The following is an 18,912-nucleotide window of genomic DNA, read 5'->3' as shown; positions in this document are numbered from 1 at the left end:
AGCAGGAGTCAGTAAGCTGATTCTGTAAAGGGCCCCTATTTTAGGCTTTGAGGGCCCCATTTAATCTCTGGACGTCTGTCAAATATCCTTATGGTTGCTGTCATTTAACAAGTCTTTAAGAATGTGAAAACCGTTCTTAGTTCAAGGGTCTTACTAAAAACTGGTCGCTGGCCAGATGTGGCCTGAGGGCTCTGGTGTTGAGCACCCACTCTAAAGAAGACCGTTTGGGTTCTATCTGTAGTGAGCATGGCATGTGCTCATAAGAAGAACGCAATCTCCAGGGGGAGAAAGTCTTTGAGAATTACCTAAAGCAAATGTCTTACGTTGTAGGTAAGGTGTAAGGCTCAGTAAAGTAGAGTCAACTAAATAAACCAGGTTTATCTTTTTGCAAAGATAAAAGTTAACATTATAAGCTGATGATTTGGATGAAGAGTTTATTCAAAGGAAAACTTTAAAGGCAAACAAAAGAGGGTAATTTGCTGTATTCACTGGTAGAAGTATTATTAGTATTATAACCACCCATGTGATGCCAGCCTCTTTAAGGAGTGAATAATTAAAAGTTGACTATAAAATTTGTTAATCATCTGAAGGGAGTAACACCACAAAAGAAAAACATCAGTTGAAACAATAGTTACAGGGTGAAAAAGGAAAACTTTTGAAATATTGGGTATTGTCAACAGCAGCATAGATTTTCTAAGTTTAGTAGATATGAAAAAATATATAAAGAGAGGATTCAGAAGATTTGGATACATACAAATAAAAACTTATGTACATTGAAAAAACAAACAGAATAAAATGAAGGAAGTTATTTGCAGCACATACACTACAGGACTGTTATAAATACATGAATGATCGAAGACATTAAAGAAGAAAGTAATAGGCGTTTGGAGCAAACGTGGGGCACTCGGCGATGGCGGCTGCCAATGCAGCTTTGGGCTCATTGGAAATGGATCTGTATGACCTGCAAGGCTTTCAAGTTTGGGAACTTGGTGCTAAAGAGCAGGCTCTCTTCCCCAGTCTCCGTCAATCTGCAGGGCATCGTGTCTTGACCACATCTTCTGAGTCAGGTAGCAGAAATTTTATTCCAAACTGCCCAAAAATGCAGGGATCAATTTTGACAGTGTTTATGGAGTACCTTATACAGCTTTACCATTGGCTACCATTATCTGTTCAACCAACTAAATTCTAATGCTTATTAGAAGAAAAGAAACAAAGGATTATGGTACTAAGCATCTTGTAGAACAGGCTGTTAATCCAGGAGAAACCTGTTTGATAATTGAACTAGTGGATCGAGTGTTTGCATTACTAGTTGAGGTTCTAGAAGGAGGGCTTGATGGTCACTGAGGCCATAGTGCTGTGGACAGAGAGCAAGGAGGCACATGGGATTCGTCTCCACTCAATGCATACATTGTCCAAAATTCTCGAACAACAGAAAAAAATTGATGCTGAGATGGTCGAGAAAGTGAAGAAATTTATTCAGCAGAATGTTTTTGTGGCAACTGCTCATAATGGTTCTCTCCCTCTGTAAAGAAAGCACCCAAATAACTCAGCTTCGGTGCACGTGCAGAGCTGCCCAGGATCCATCCAGTGGCATCGGATCTTCTCAGGCTTATGCAAAAGAAGGAGACCACTCTGTATGTTTCTGCTGCTATTTCAGAATCCAGAGAGCTGTTGCAGCTAGCAGATGCTTTAGGAAGCAACATCTGCATGCTCAAGACTCATGTCGCTATTTTGAATGATTTTCCTCTGGATGTGATTGGAGGAGTTAACAATTCTGGCAAAACACCATGAGTTCTTAATATTTGAAGACCAGAAATTTGTGGATATAGGAAACACAGTAACAAAGTAGTGTGAAGGTGGTGTCTTTAAAGTAGCTTCCTGGGCAGATGTAGTCAGTGCTCATGTGCTGCCCGCCTCAGGAGCAGTGAAAGGGCTGCAAGCAGTACGCCTGCCTCTGCACCGGGGCTGCCTGCTTATTGCAGAAATGAGCTCTGCGGGCTCCTTGGCCACGGGAAACTGAAGCAGTGATTAGAAGGCTGAGGAGCATTCTGAATTTGTGATTGGCTTTATTTCTGGCTCCCGAGTAAGCATGAAACAAGAATTTCTTCACTTGACTCTAGGAGTTCAGTTAGAAGCAGGAGGAGATAATCTCGGCCAACAGTACAATAGCCCACAAGAAGTTATTGGCAAATATCATCATTGTAAGCCAGGGCATAATAACATCTGCTAATTGTCTGCAAGAAGCTGAGATATACACAAAAGCTGTCTGGGAAGCTTATTTGAGTTGACTTGGTGTTTGAGTGTCTTGGATATATCTTGTGAAGGCCTTGAAGATCCATAGTGTCTGGAGAAGCACTGGCTGGAGGTAATAAGCAACCTTCAATACTGCTTGGATTCTACCATGGGTTAGAATGACTTCTAGAATTATCACAGTGTTTTGGAAATATTGGACAACTTGTAATCACTGCATTATTGCTATAAGTTCATTTTGAAGCATTCTTTTAATGAGACTGATGTTGGTTAGGCAATAACAGTCCTGCCTGTGTTAAGGTCTTCCACATTTGAGGATCACCCCATCTCTAGACTAGACTTTTTGATTCTTTTAATTGCCATGACACAAAAATTTTAGGACATCAAGAGGCTAAAACCAGTACATTTCTTGTGTCCTTTATTCTGTGTCTAATGTGATGACCAAATAATATTAAAATGTTAGCTGTATTCTTCCTCCTCTTAAAAGGGATGCTCCAGGTGTGCAAATGGTGCTGGTTCTCAGAATAGGGAAGGGGGAAGATCACTAGCTGAGCCCCTGAAGCCAATATCTGGTTTTCATTTCAACAACAACAACCAAAAGAAGAAAGTAATAAACTATGTGAACAAAGTATATGAACAGACAATTTACCGTGGATAAAACATAACCAGTAAAGAAATGAAAGTATATCCAGTCTTCCTGGTTTTCAAAGAATTAAATATCGCTATGAAAAATGAAGCTTATTAGCAATATTAAAATTCCAGAGGCTTTCATCCCACTTGGGACTCAAGCAACTCACCACTCTTTCCCCTTGATTTGCTTAGATTTCACATTCATTCTCTTTAATAATTACTCCACACCTTCATAATTGTCTTCAGTTCTTCTCAACTCCTCTCCTCACAACATATTTTTCTGCCTACTGCTTCATCAAGGAAACAGTCAATTAGAAAGGCTGTCATGACTTCGTTCCTCAGTTTTGCCTTCCCTCCAAACCACAGGGATGGGAGAGAGGACCAAACCTCTGTGTGTGCTTTTCTACTTCCCTCTGGCAGGAAGAAGACTGCAGCTGTAAGAATCATCTCTTTTCAATGGCTGGGGATATGGAAGGTGAGCTTTGGGATTTCATCACATTAATAGGTTGTCCTACCAGTGGGGCCTTTGAATGTATACTTGGGTGAAGGGACCTCTAACAGCTTCTATCTAGATGTAGACCGTGACCTCATCGAAGGAGGCTTCTGCCTTCTATGTCTCTTGAGACAAGACAAATTGGCAGTTATAAAAATAGTCATGGGGATGTAAAGTACAGCACAGGGAATATAGTCAATAATATTGTAATAATTATGTGTAGTGCCACGTGGGTACTAAACTTATCAGGGTGATCACTTCATATGTTATATAAATGTATAACTACTATGTTGTACAACTGAAATGAATATAATATTGTATCTCAACTGCAATTGAAAAATATAAAAAAAAAGATTATTTTAAAAATGTTTTCAAAGAAAAGGACATAGATATAGTTTCATATATAGATATGGTTAAGGGACCCAGTCTTCATGGTGGGTGTGCCTGACTAACCCCTGGATTTCTCAAGCCCTAAGTCTAGAACAAATTTCAGAGTTCTTCAACTGCAGTGGTTCTCAAATTCAGCGTGCAAGAAAATGTTTTGGGAAACTTGTTACAACTGCAGATTCTTGGAAGCTCTCCTGGATGTAATAAGTCAACATCCCTGGGGACGAACCCCAAGAAGCACCTTTTAGAACAAGCTCCCTGTATGTTTCTGGGAGAGATGGTTCTCAGACTTCTCTTCGAGAAACTCTGATCTAGAACAATTACAGATGAGGATATGGCTGTCCACACACATGCTGTGGTTTGCCTCAGATAACTCAATTTGCAAGGTCTGTGACAAGACTAAGTTTAAGGGTACTAGCTCGTGACATTCTCACAACACAACCATACTTTTTGGAATTATTACCATCTGTCAGTTTTTAAACTCTCAACCTCTGTTTTCCCTCTCCTGTGTGCAATGCTGCCTTTCTCCCAACATTAACCTTTTTAACTTGTGGATGGAGGGGTAACCTTTTAGAGTTCGAAGGGCTACCTGTTTCTGAATGCAGCTAAGATGTCTACACTAGACCAGGCTAACCTACCCATTAAAGAGGACACAGCGAGTGGACTTGAACGTCCAAAGACTTCTTTGCCCAGAGAATCATTGTGCCTGGAGAATCAGGCTTTTCCAAGCTGGCACATTTCTATCAGGCAGCCATAAGAAGCTGGTAATTTTTATTTATTGTCTGTAGTTCATGGCAGCCAGTATTTTACCACCTGCACATCTAAAAAAGAAGGGGAAGAAAAGCACACCGATATTCTCAAAATGTTTATATTCAAGGAGTGTGTATTTCAGAGAGGGAGGTCGTGATGTGTGTATTTTTATTGTATGTGAAAGAATCCTTAGTGGCAGTGCAGCTGGAAAAATAATGGAAGCACAGGGTACTGTCTTTTGTGACAAAGTTTCCTGTGGTAAGTTACAATTATAACGTAGAAAATGATACCTTAGACGCCAACTAATTTGTGAATCCTGGGAAAGGCGTTCAATGATTCCTCATCAGGACAGAAGAACCTGATCTGTAAAAATTTGGGCCTCAGCAGGAGGCTGTTTGCAAAGAGTGATTTGCATTTCAATTGTAAGTCCAGCACAACCTTTAAATCTTGTCTGCTGCACTATCACAATGGAATTTTTTTCTTTTCCTTTATGGAGGACTTAAAAAAGAAAAAGGAATATTACCATACATCAATTCCACAACCACGTACAATAAAATATAGGTGGCTATAAGAAAAAATATATATATATATATTTATACATATATATATATATATATATATATATATATATAGCACTGACGGTTAGATTTTCTCCCAATGAGCAATTAGATCAAATTTTTACAATTGCAGGGGAAATATTATTCCCTGCGTAGGAGCTCTCCCACACTATTGGTCAGTCCACAAGCAGCACGTCCCTTTCTTCTTTATTCCTATAAAATTCCAAACAGTTAGCAAATGTAGCTTCTCTGTTATTTGATTTCACTTCATGAAGAAAAAAAGTAAACCACACAAACTGAAAACAACAAAAACCACAGCAAAACACTCATTTATTAGAATTGGTTTTCACTAAGGCAGGTCCTTTCTCAACGGCTGAGGGTCCCCTGCCCCTAAGCTGCCCCTTTTCACTCGATTGAGTCCGTTGTCCCCCTGTGAGGTTCTTAATTTTTCCCTTTTAAAAAATTGTTTGGACTAGCCCTCCTGCACGTCACGAGCTGATTTCTGTCCTAGGTGTGATTTACTTTAACAAAAAGGAGTGATTCCACCCTGGGTTCTGTGCCCCACTGCCTCCAAGCATGTGACACACTCCTATCAGAAATGGGTCATCAGGCAGCGGGCCAGTGGGAGGGGCATGGTGGAAGTGATCCATCTAGGGCATATTTATGATATTAGAAGTTTGCTTTAACTTTAAACTTTGTACAACATTTATTTCTCATTGTCAAGAATGTCAATTATCTGCAAATCTATAAATTCCCGTCTTAGTACTCACCTCTAGATAGTCAATGGCCAAAAAATTCCCATATTTGCTGGTGGATTCTCATTGGTCATCTGATTTACCTAACCTCTCAGGTAACTACTCAGCTCATCACTCACTCTTTCTGGATTTATTTATTTATTTATTTGTTTGTTTGTTTGTTTGTTTTTAAATGTTCACTTTCGGAACTCTACTCTCTGTGGCTTCTCTTGGCCTGTTGAACTTCTTACTCCTTGGTGTACGCCCCCTTCCTTGCCCATTTGTAAGTAATCGCGTGTGTCAAAAGCCAGTTTGGGACCTATTGTCCCCTGTATCTACACCCATTGCCTCAGCTCTCTTAGCCAGTCCCATAGCTTTATGTACCCTCTATACTCTGATGGAACCCAGGCACTGATCTTTCGTCCAGTCTCTCTAGATCATCAAAAGAATCTCCCCAACTCCTTCACACTTTTGCTTCTTTTCCAGTTTTCCCCATCAGAGTAATTGGTTCTACCATTTACCTAGAAAACCAGGGTCAGGGTGATGAGGAATGTGGGGTTCTTAAAATCTCTCCTTCATGTCCTCTCTCCGTCATATGCCACATCCAATTCAATAATACGTGCTCTTCCTCTAGAATGCACCGTCTTTGCCTGTCTTGTTTTGTTTCAATCTGTTCCTCAAACACACCAAACTGAACCCTGCCTCAGGGCCTTTGTACTCACCTAGCACTGTTCCTGGAATGCTTTTCCTCTGGCCGTATTGCTTTCAGAAGCTCCGTCTAAAGGATAATACATAATGTGTAGCCGCTGAACGAAGCACAAGCTGAACTCTGGGTTCCAACCCTGTACAAATGTTGATGTCCTCAGGGACCATTGAATAGATTTGTAACCAAGTCTCTTCAACCTACCCAGGCCTGGATACAGTTTTTAGCTTTTCTATCTCCTCTGTGTTGTCCAGCTTTGCCTTCCCATGTACTTCTCATGTGCTGCTGCAAAATTACTGAAGCTGGAAAACTATAAAACCAAGTATATTAAACTTCTGTCCAGAGTAAATCTGTGATTAGTAATCTGTGATTGAGGGCCTGTGCTCAGATACATATGAAGGAACTTTGTTTTGCTTAATTGCTATCTCTTGGTTGTCTTCTGGATTTCTGAGCGACAATGCATAACAGGACATTTTTGTGCCTATATTTACTAGTACAGACGGACACTCTGTAACTAATACACTTAATTGTTAGGAGCCTAAACTTGTCATCCTGGGGCCCTGAGGAGAAAGATACCCATCAGCTCTTGCTCCCAGATTGTGGATTTCACTGGATCATGATAGAATCTTGCCCACAACTGAAAAGAAAGCAGTTTTCTTGAAGAAAAACTGCCTCTTTTTTTTGTTTTGTTTTGTTTTTTCTTTTTGTTTGTTTTTCTAATGCAGGTAGAAATCGGGGGCACATAATATTAGGAAAAGACTCCAATTAACATCTTTCTAAAAGACGGACGTTAAAATTCCCTTCCATATCCTCCCACAAAAGAAAAATGCCACCCATAATAGGACCCACATCTTCAACTGCAGCCTGAGAGAAAAGATGATTCCACATCCATCGTGATTGCAGTGCCCTGATCTCGGGTGTCACACAGTTTCCACTTGAGCTTCTACTCAGCAAAGCCCTTGGGGCACCAATCTTGCCCCTCCTCTGATAAATTCTACTTATTATACTGTGCTGTGTACACTCTCAGAGCTAGATAAATGAAGAGTAATAATAACTGTTATTTTTACACCAAGTGTTATCAAATCAGAAATCTGACACCTAGTAATTTAATATATATGTTTTTTCCACATACCTTTATTGCTGTTTGGCTAGATAGAAAATATGAAGAGATTGGAAACCAACTGTAAATATTTCTACAGCCTTAATGACAAATGCTTTTTCTTTTCTTTATTACCTAGCTCCTCCACTTACTCGGCCCTGTATATTTCGGAGCTTGTATTCCCTTTCTTTTTCTCCTTTCAATGTTCCCTCATTCCAGAAGCTTTTCCTGATTCATGATCCATTTCTGTGTGTTTTCACCACTTCACAATCCCTGAATGGTTGTCCTGCTTTTTAGACTATTAATGCAGACTCCTTAATGTCATTTGTTGTTGAACTGGCCCAGAGGATAGAACCCAACTGACCTGAGTTGGAATCAGCCTTACCAGTTAAAATCAGTTTGACTTTGGGCAGATTGCTGAACTTCTCTCAGCCTGGTTTCTTCATCTGCAAAGTAGAAATGATAATACCCACCTTGTAAACACACTGGGAAAATTAAATTGTACCGTGAAACTATTATTGTTCTTAATTAACCATATTTCCTTTTCCTTTCCTTTTATCTTTGTAATGGTAGTAAAAGCTTTTTTGGGGGAGTGAATATTGTCCTGTCCCAATTAAATTGTGAAGTTCCTGAGGGCTGAGGGTGTCATGATTTTCAAAACGTAAAACAACAAATGTGTAACGAGGATTTTCTAGTATAAGGTACTGTGACAGGCCCGGGGGTGGCGAGGAAGTGGGGATGGGGGAAAAAGCAAGAAAAGCAAACAAGATAAAGCACAATCTTGCACTCCAAAAGCTTGCCATGTACTTGGGGGTAATGAATGTTGTGAAAAGTCAAATAATAGCACCAAAAAAAAAAGTAAATGCTAATCCAAAATCACAAGACATGCAATGGCTAAATAAATAAACAGTTGCTGCCTACTAAATAGCTGAAAAAAAAAGTACTTGTAATCAGAGGGCAGAAGACCACCAGGAGCCATCATAAAATGGGTCAGGACAGGTTTTAGCATGTGGCAAGGTCACTGGTGTGTCTGAGTCAATGAGCAGATTTGATAGATGATGGGAAGTGGAGGCAACCATTCATGATGAGATGATTTATGAGTGACATAGCATAGAATTTGGAAATATTTCAAGATAAATATAAGTAAATGTAAATTGAGGCAAGAATCCACTGTGATTCTAGGAACCAGTTCTGTCATTTTGGAGTATGCCATACAGTCGCTGTATTCCTTTTAAAATTCTCGGCTCATGCACGCTCGCATTTCTTTCCTTCACCTGTCACCAGGTCCAAAGTTGTGGCCTCATACAGAGGACTTTCAATCCACAGTACCCAGAAAGTACTGATACTTCATTTGTCTGAATAGCCAAATTAGGTCTTTTGTGCATCAATCCAATGTAGTTGATTTGAGTAAATTAAAAAATGTCAATTATTTCTTACGTATGACTAGTCTTACAAAGTACATGCAGTAACCCCTCAAATATGTAGTTCCAGGCCTAATATTGGGGAGTTATAAACAAAGGAATACTTCAAATTTGGGGCTATTCTTGCCAGTTCTTTCATCAGGAGTGACTTTTTTATTTTATTTTATTTTATTATTTTTTATTTCAGCAGCCAGCCATACTGCTTGGTAGTTACTTTACTTTTGAAAACATGCACTCACAGCCTTGTACTTTGATTAGCTGGGATAATAAATAAAGTACATGGATAAATGTGTTTATTTGGACATGTAATTTAGTTTCTATATCACTGTATTTTTCTTTTAACGACACACATGCTAATTCCTAGTCATCAGCCCTAGGCGCCAGTAAAATCAGATTAAAAGCATTAGTAATGTAGTTAATTCCATTTATAATATGCCTACACCAGAGATGAGAACATTAAAATAAGGAAAATCTATAAACTGGAATTAAAGTAGTTTTTTGGAACTCCTTATAAGGAACCTTAGGAAGAAAGACATAAGGTTTTACATAAAACCTCTCAAGAAGTCTTTTTAGCCGTGTTTTGCTAAGTAATATTTGTAATTACAATTAAAATTTGCCTTGGTCACTTGAGTTTTCATAGTTTAACTTGAGGTTGATTCAGATGGCTTTGAATTAAGGGATGAGTGTACTTTAGCGATGCTCTGCTAGTTGTAATATTGCCTTCTGTAACCTTGCCTAATAATCACTATCAGCTAATCAATTTTTCCTTTTTATTCAAATTCTATTATCCACTCCCTTTTGACCTTTAGTTCTTGGGACTGCCCATGCATTATTATTATTATTTTTTTTTCTGAAATCCTCAGCATATTACATGTAGCATAGCAGGATAAAAGCCCTCCCATTAAACCCAATCAATAGCTCCCACAGGTAGACATCTATTTCATCCCCTTCTTTAATGTACTGTCCTTTGTACATGAAGATGTCACTATCGACCCACAGTCTGTCTGGCATTTGGTGTGGGTTCTGGACTTTGTCCAGCAGTAGTGGCGTGTATGGGCCAAGTCATCTTCATTCCCTCCCCAGGTCACCTCAGGAGATTTACTGTCCCATTTGACAGATAGGTAAGCTATGATCATAGAGTGACATAAAGCTACCTGGCTTGGAATCAAAACTGACAGTCATTTCACTTGCTTTTCCATAGCCACAAAGCTTTTAAAGTAAATTATGCATTTTAACTTTATCCTATTTTCGTTTCTTGCACTTCTTGGTAATTAGCTAATATCAACAATGAAAGCTCTTAAAAGAAGAGTATACTGCTTCATTTATTTTTCATTAGTTTAGTTTTTATAATAAAATTATAAAAGTAAACATGGATTCATAAACCATGTTCACTATTTTAAAAATTCCAAATATACAGAACTGTATAAAGTGAAATCTCCTTACTGCCTCCTTCAGCCCAATCCTCTATTCCAGAGTTCTAAATGCATATACAAATATTGACATCTATGTATAGATGTGTATGTAAATTATATGTATATCCAAATACATTTTATTATAAAAATTAATACAATGCATATTGTTTGATGATTTTTATTATTTAATATTTCCTAAAGAGGTTTCACTTTAGAATATATAGAACTACCTTATTAATATAATAGTTGTGCAATGTTTCATAATATGTTGAATCACAATTTATTCAACCATATCCTTATGATGGAAATTTAAATTGTGTCTGATTTTTCACTTTTACAAATGATGCTACCATAAAAAATTGTGTGCTCGTTGTCTACTTCTGCATAATAAATTACACTACAAGTTAATGGCTTTAAACAATAAACCTTTATTACCTCATAGTTTCTGTTGGTGAGAAATCTAGAAGCATCTTATTTGGCTGGTTCTGGCTTGGTGTCCCTCTTTAGAGTGTAGGCAAGATATTTGCTGTTGCCTGAGGTCTGGACTGGAGGATCTCTTGTGCTCATTCACATGGTTGGCAGGTTGATGTTGGTTGTTATTGGGAGACCTCAGTTCTCCCTAACATGGGCCGTTTCGTAGGCTACTTGAATCTCCTTATAACAGAGAAGCTGGCTTCCCCAAGCAACCCAAGAGAGCAAGAGCCAGACAGAAGCTAGCCTTTCTCTGACCTAGCCTGGGAAGTCACCTAGCATCACTACCACCACAATTTTTGTGTTTACTTGTTGATGTATAATTGTTTTACAAAACTATGCACATGTTTAATGTATACAATTTGATGAGTATGGACATATGTATACACCCACGATACTATCACCACAATCAAGGTAATAAACATATATTTCGCCTTCCAAAGTTTCCTTGTGCCTACCCCCTCCACTTTTTATGGGAAGAAGGTTTCACATGAGATCCACTATCCTGAAAATTCAAGTGCATGATACTGTATTGTTAGCTATATGCACTATGTTGTTAAGTGGATCTCTAGAGCTTGTTCGTCTTGCGTAACTTTTATATCCATTGAACACTTTCCCATTTCCCCCTCTCCGCAGCCAGTGGCTACCATCATTCTATTCTCTTCTTTCATGAGTTTCACTATTTCACTATTTAGATACCTGATACAAGTGGAATTGTACAGTATTTGCCTTTCTGATACGTGTTTAATTCACTTAGGATATCTTCCAGATTCATCCATGTGGTTGCAAATGGCAGGAGATCCTTCTTTTTTAAGGCTGAATAATATTCCATTGTATGTATTGACTTTTACTTTATCTATTCATCTGTTGATGGATATTTGGGTTGTTTTCTTAGCTTGGCTATTGTGAATAATGCCACAATAAACATGGGAATGCAAATATCTCTGCAAGATCCTGATTACAATTCTTTTGGATGTATACCCAGACGTGGAATTGCTGAATCATATAATAGCTCTATTTGTAATTTGCTGAGGAACCTCCATACTGTTAGTCTTACCTGCTGCACCCTCTACATTCCCCTCCAAGGGTGTGTAAAGTTTCCCTTTTCTCTACACTTGTTACCTACTTATTTTTTTTTATAGTAGCCATTCTAACAGGTGTGAGGTGATAGCTCATTGTGGTTTTAATTTGCAGTTCTCTGATGATTAGTCTTCTTTAGAGAGATATCTATTCAAGTCCTTTGCTCATTTCTAATTAGGTTATTTATTTATTTATTTATTTATTTATTTATTTATTTATTGCTATTGAGTTGTAGAAATTGCTTACATATTTTGGATGTGAACTCCTTTTTGCATATGTGATTTGTGATTATTCTCTTCCATTCTCTAGGTTGTCTTCTCACTCTTAATTGTTTCCTTTGCTGTGCAGAAGCTTTTTAGTTTGATGTAGTTCCACCTGTCTATTTTTGCACAGGCAATCAAGCCTGTCTTTTTGGTGTCATATCCAAGAAATCATTGCCAAGACCAGTGTCAAGGAGCTTTCTATTTGTTTTTTCTTCTAGAGTTTTATAGAGTCAGATCTTAGGTGTAAGACTCAAATCCATTTTGAATTGATTTTTTTGAATATGGTGTAAAATCAGGGTCATTCTTTTGCATGTGGATATCCAGTTTTGCCAACATTATTTGTTGAAGATTCTATTCTTTCCCCATTGTGTATTTTTGTCACCCTTGTCAAAGATCAGTTGAACACATGTGTGTGTTTATTTCTGGGATCTTTATTCTGTTCTACTGGTCTGTATGTCTGTCTTTATGTCAATACCATATCGTTTTAATTATTGTAGCTTTGCTATATATTTTGAAATCTGGTGGCATGATGCCTCCAGTTTTGTTCTTATTCAAGCTCACTTCGGCTACTTTGGATTTTTTGGTTCCATATGAATCATATGATTGTTTTCTTCTGTATCTATAAAAAATACCATTGAGATTTTGATGGGGATAGCATCGAATCTGTAGATTGCCTTGGGTAGTATAGCTATTTAAACAATATTTAGTCTTCCAGTTCATGAATATAGGATGTCTTTCCATTTATTTGTGTCTTCTTTCATTTCTTTCGTCAATATTTTTATAGTTTTCAATGTACAGGTCTTTCACCATCTTAGTTAAGTTTATTCTATAGTATTTTATAGTTTTTGATACTGCTATAAAAGATTGTTTTCTTAATTTCTCTTCTAGATAGTTTATTGTTAGTGATAGAAATGCAACTAACTTTCGTAAATTGATTTTGTATTCTGCAGCTTTACTGCATTTATGTATTAGATCTAACAGGTTTTTAGTGGAGTCTTTGGGGTTTTCTCTATATAATATCACGTCATCTGCAAACAGATATAATTTTACTTCTTCCTTTTTCTATTTTTGTGTCTTTTTCCTGCCTAATTACTCTGGCTAGAACTTCAGTACTATGTTGACTAAAAGTGGTGAAAACAGGCATACTTGTCCTGTTCTTGATCTTAGAGAAAAAGCTTTTAGCTTTTTGCCATTCAGTACGTTAGCTGTGGGCCTGTCATGGCTTGGGGAGGGGGATGATCCTAATAAAGTGAAACTGCTCTTCTTATCAATTTTAATGCAGCTGTTGTAAGTTTTGTGCTCTTTCAGGGTCTAGCAACTTTTTAACTAGATTCTAGAAACCTCATAAAGGTATTTGAGTCCATATGTATTGTTGTTAAATTAGCATTTTTGTTGGTGTCAAGTGCTGAGAATTCCTATTCTGCAATCTCCCTGATATCATTCCCCTTACTACCTGATATTTTTGTTTAGAAGACAGTTACAAAGTCTGGCCATTATTCAAGGGGAGAGTCATTAGATTTCACTTTTTGAAGGAAGAAGTGTTGAAGAATTTGCAGAAATGTTTTAAAATTAAGACAAAAATGATGCGTAAATATACAAATAAATAAATGAATGACATATAGATATATTTCTGAGATCTATTACTAGACGTGGAATTGCTAAATAAATGCACATGCATTATTTCAACAATAAAAATATATTGCCATATTGTCTTCCAAAAGACGGTTTGCACTCATATGCATATATCCACAAAGGCCCTAAATATTGTTTGTTTTCCCACAAGCTCATGGACACTTGACATTAGCAGATTTGCTTTATATTTTTTTGAACCTGACAGGATAAAACAATATGTATTTTTAAAAAGTGTATGTTACCTGGTTACTAGTTAGTTTAATATCTTATGTTTATTTACCATGCACATTCTTGATGATGCTCATGCTACTATCTTTGGTTCTTTTCAATCTAGTTCACTTGCTCTCGAATATATGTTTATTATTCAATTAAGAAGTCCTTATTACAATGATCAGTAATCTGTCCTGTTAAGAATGTAAAAAAATATTTCTTCTTAGTGTGGTATTTTCTTTTTTAACTTTTTAAAACATTATTTTGGTTTATATAGAAATTCAATATATTTTTGAATCTGCCAATTTTTTTCTTATATAGGCTTTATTTCAATAACTCTAAACTATTTTTCAAATTATCCAAAATTTTCTTTCTTGTACTTCCATAGCATGAGTTTTATGTGAAATTTTTTTGTATATGATATAAGAAACTAACTTTAATTTTGTTTCAGATTTTCTTAATGGTGGTTTTAAAACCATTTATAACAATGAACACTTTGTTTAAACAAATACAGAAAATAAACCCGCCTCACAAATAAGGATATAACTCTTTGGGTTAGAGCTCTGTCTCCTTGTTTCCTTCACCTTCCACCCTTGGTAGCTTCTAAGAGGAGGGAAAAAGAGAGGAGGAAGAGTTGTATTAAACACATGAGTTCCATGAAACAAAGTTTGAAAACCAAAAATGATCTGAAAGACCTAAAATCTGGAAGCAAGTGTAATAAGTTAGTTAAAGCACTTGTTCCTCCAGAGACTGGGAATCATGAAAAGTGGAATAAGTAGTATTTTGTCAGTTTATGCATTTATATTGATATTAATACTCGTATATTGGTATGGTCTTACATACATGAAGAAATTTATACACTTCCATGTTTTGATTTAATGTTTAAAATATATATATATATTTGGCCAGTATAAAGCAACTACTCATATTTTGAAAATAAGGGAACACAGATTAGAAATCAATGATATTCATTTTTTTCCCTAATAACTAAACCAAACGGCTTCAGGAACCAGGCAATGCTTTCTATCTTTTAAGAGACAATCCTTACATTCTAGTAATTTCCTCACCCACCCAGTGTGTGAATGAGTCATGAGCTCAGACAATAAGCATGTAGATTCAGATGCCACAGCATGTACGCACACTGTGCATATATCATTTATATCCTAAAATATATACACTGCAGACACATATGGACACATACAGCGTAAATCACAAAGCTTTCCATCATGCGAGTCTTTCTCTTTAGATGGATCTCATTATTAATTAAAGAATCATTTAGCTTGCATAATTATCTTCTGCCATACATAATTCCAGCCTTTCAATGTCTCTTCAACTTGGTTTATTAGGCTAAATGCACTCCTTTGTTTTGGTGACATCATCAATCACAGCCTGTAGATGGACAGACTCAGCAATGGGATAAATAATATGTAAAGAGGCCCTTTCTTTGTTCCCAATCATGGAACTTAATCAACAGGTAACTTCGTTTGTAAATTTCTTTGATTCTTTAAAACTAACATGCCTATGTTTACACACTCTGCAGTTGAGGAGCTCAGACTCCCAACTGAAAGGAATTAGCCCTTTGTTATTAAGTATCCACTGTGATGTATGAACATTTTTGGACTTTGGAGCAAATTGATAACAAGACAGAAGAATGTCTAAAACAAGAGCAACTGAACTTTTACAGTCAAGCATGCTTCATTCCCACCAAGTTTTTATCTTTATTTATTTTTTTAGATTTTTATTAAAAATGTAGCTAACATACAACATTATATCAGTTTCACATATACAGCATAGTTATTCAACATTTATATACCTAAAGAAGTGATCACCATAAGTCCAGCAACCATCTGACACCATATCACGCTATCACAATATTATTGACTATATTCTCCTATTCTGTACATTATATCTCCATTACTTGTTTTATACCTGGAAATTTGAACCTCTTATTTCCCTTAACCTTTCAGCCCCCTTTTAAAATTTTCAATTAAGTTAATATTCAATATTACTTTGTATTAATTTCAGGTGTGCAGCATAGTGGTTAGACATTTGTGTAATTTACGAAGTGACTACCCTAACTAGTCTAGTACCCACCTAGCGCTATACATGTCTATTACCATATTATTGACTATATTCCCTATGCTTTACTTCACATCCCCATGACTGTTTTACAACTACCAATTTGTATTTCTCAATGCCCTCATGTTTTTCACCTTGTTCTCCAACATCCCTCCCATCTATCACCCAATAAGTCTAGTACCCATCTGACACCATACATAGTTATTACAATATTATTGACAGTATTCCTTGTGCTATACCCTATATACCCATGACTACTTTGTAACAACCAATTTGTATTTCTTAATCTGTTCCAATTTTTACCCACCCCCTTAGCCCCGTTCCCATCTCGCAACCATCAAAGTGTTCTTTGTATCTATGATTGTATTTTTGTGTCTCTGCCCCCTCCTACCAGTCTCAATGTGGTTTCTTCTTTATATCTTTAATTATAAAACTTCTGTTCAGCTAGACTTCAGCTAGTTCTCCAGGTTGATTATTTTATCATTTAGTAGTAATTGTGATGTGTTCATGGGATGAGGCAAGCACAGCATTTATCTGTTTCTCCATCTTGGTTTGTTATCCTTTTATCTTTATTTTTAATAAGCTATAAAATCCAAAGTAACAAATAGTGGTCCTTAATGTACAATAAGTCAGACAATAAAACTCCTGGAGCAGTCAAGGCATTGTAATATATATATATAAATAATTTTATTATTATTTTTCTTTTTCTTTTGGAAAAGTAACAGAGGCATCATGTGAAGTGGTCATGTTCAAGGGACCATTTAGACACCATCTTTCTACTGGTTTGACAGCATGAGGGGATGTCATGCTGGACAAGATCAGTGGGTCCATTAGACCAGTTGGTGAAAGGATAGAGATAGATGAGAAGCATACTATTGGGAATGAATGGTTTTGCCCTCTGGCATTAGCCTCAAAAGAATGTTGAAAATTGCTGCCTCAAATATCTGTTTCTTCCCTTCACTAAAGCCCATAGCTTTCTTTAATGTGTTCTTGATGAAGAATATGATTTTATGACTCCTTGGCCTTTTTGAGTTTGCTACCCGCCGTGTAAAGTTATACCTCTCTTAAAATGCAACGTGAGTATTTTTGTTCAAATGTTCTGAGACTTGTGAACAAGTGTGTGCTAATGCACCAAGTTCCCTTTAAGAAGGGTATATGTTGTCTTTGATATTTTTTTAATGTTTCACAGTACTAGCTGGGTTCTGGCTGCAGTGTCAAAATGTTCAGGAAATTTAAATTGATAAGTTTTTCTGAATCATTTGTATAGTCATGTCACTTAATAAGAAAATTTTAGAGTTCTACAGTGCATATCTCAGAGAAAACTTGGGAAAGATGTTCCCTCTTAAAATTAAATAAATTTAATAAGCCAATTTTATTAACTTATATTAAGTTTTAAATGTGTAAGTCATACATATTGTTCAAAACTCACAAGATACAAAATGGCATTGAACGAAAAGTAAGTTTTCGTCTATCTTTTGACTTCCTAGATACTTACTGTCCAGGTTATGGGTTTTGCCAGTTTATTGATCATTCTGGATAAATTTTTACAGAAATGTTCTATATATTTATACGCATATATTATCTATATTTTCACAGAAATTTTTGCATGATATAAGCACTTTTCTGCAACTTACTTTTATCACAGTGTATTGTGATGCCTTTCCACATTTGTGTATGTAGAAACATCTTTCTCTGAATGACTATAGAATATTGAATTGTACAGAAATACTATGAACTATTTTCAAAAGTTACATTATCAGATAACCCTTCTAATGGATAGTTTGGGGGATTTGAAAAAAGAATGAAATGACATCTACTTCTGGAACACCAGGTCCATATCTATTTTCTCATGATAATGACAGAATAAGGACTTTATTCTCTATATTTTGCCCTGTGAATAGGATTGTCCCATTTTCCCTTCACTTATCCAAATATTTTTCTGAACATATTCACATAGTTCAAATATAAACAAAATTTTTTTTTAAAAAAATTGTCTCTGGAACAAATGGATATCTACATGCAAAAGAATAAATCTGGACATCTATATCATGCCATACATAAAAACTAACCCAATGTGGATCATAGACCTAAATATAACAGCTAAAATTGTAAAACTCTTTGAGGACAATATAAGCGTAAATCTTTGTGATGTTGGATTAAGCAATGATTTCTTAGAAATGAAATCAAATGCACAAGTGATAAAAAAGACTGTTGACAAGAGTTACTTCCTCAAAATTAAAATCTCTTTGCTTCAAAGGAAACCATAAAGAAAATGAAAAAATAACCTATATACTGAGAGAAAATATTTGTAAATAATATATCTGGTAAGGGACTTGCATACAGAATATATAAAGGACACTTACAAATCAAAAAGAAAAAGAAAAATAACCCAATTTAAAAAATGGGCAAAGAATTTGAATAGACATTTCTTCAAAGAAGATATGTGAGTGACCAATAAACACATGAAGAGATGCTCAACATCATTAGTCATTAGGGAAATACCAAATCAAAACCACAATGAGATACCACTTTATGTCCCCCAGAATGGTTCTAATAGAAATGACAGACAATAACAAGTATTGATGAGGATGTGGGAAACTTGGAACCCTCATCTACTGCTGGTGAGAGTATAAAATGGGGCAGCTGCTTTGAGGAACAGTTAGGGAGTTCCTCAAAATGTTAAACATAGAGTTACAGTATATCCCAGGTAGTCCTCCTGATGTCTTCCTATGTATCCTCAG

The 18,912-nt window shown here is 36.3% G+C and overlaps 1 long non-coding RNA gene and 1 pseudogene across 3 annotated transcripts in view; one reads left to right on the top strand and one right to left on the bottom strand.

Moving 5' to 3' along the window:
- Window positions 1–432: 432 nt before the first annotated feature.
- LOC109437798 (uncharacterized) overlaps window positions 433–18,912 on the bottom strand; it is an 801,312-nt gene continuing 782,832 nt past the window's right edge. For 2 of the 3 annotated variants that reach the window (XR_012496360.1, XR_012496362.1), the window contains exons 11-12: window positions 4,399–4,581; window positions 433–3,167 (exon numbers count right to left, since the gene is read on the bottom strand). This is a non-coding gene — a long non-coding RNA (uncharacterized LOC109437798). The remainder of the gene's footprint in view (window positions 3,168–4,398; window positions 4,582–18,912) is intronic. The other variant, XR_012496361.1, reaches the window with a different exon arrangement.
- LOC109437692 (uridine 5'-monophosphate synthase) lies at window positions 911–2,300 on the top strand (annotated as a pseudogene).

The sequence above is a fragment of the Rhinolophus sinicus genome, linkage group LG05 (assembly GCF_036562045.2).
Source record: "Rhinolophus sinicus isolate RSC01 linkage group LG05, ASM3656204v1, whole genome shotgun sequence".
Taxonomy (NCBI): Eukaryota; Metazoa; Chordata; class Mammalia; order Chiroptera; family Rhinolophidae; genus Rhinolophus; species Rhinolophus sinicus.
Note: the sequence above shows the minus strand (reverse complement) of the source record. Positions and strands in the feature narration are given on the sequence as shown.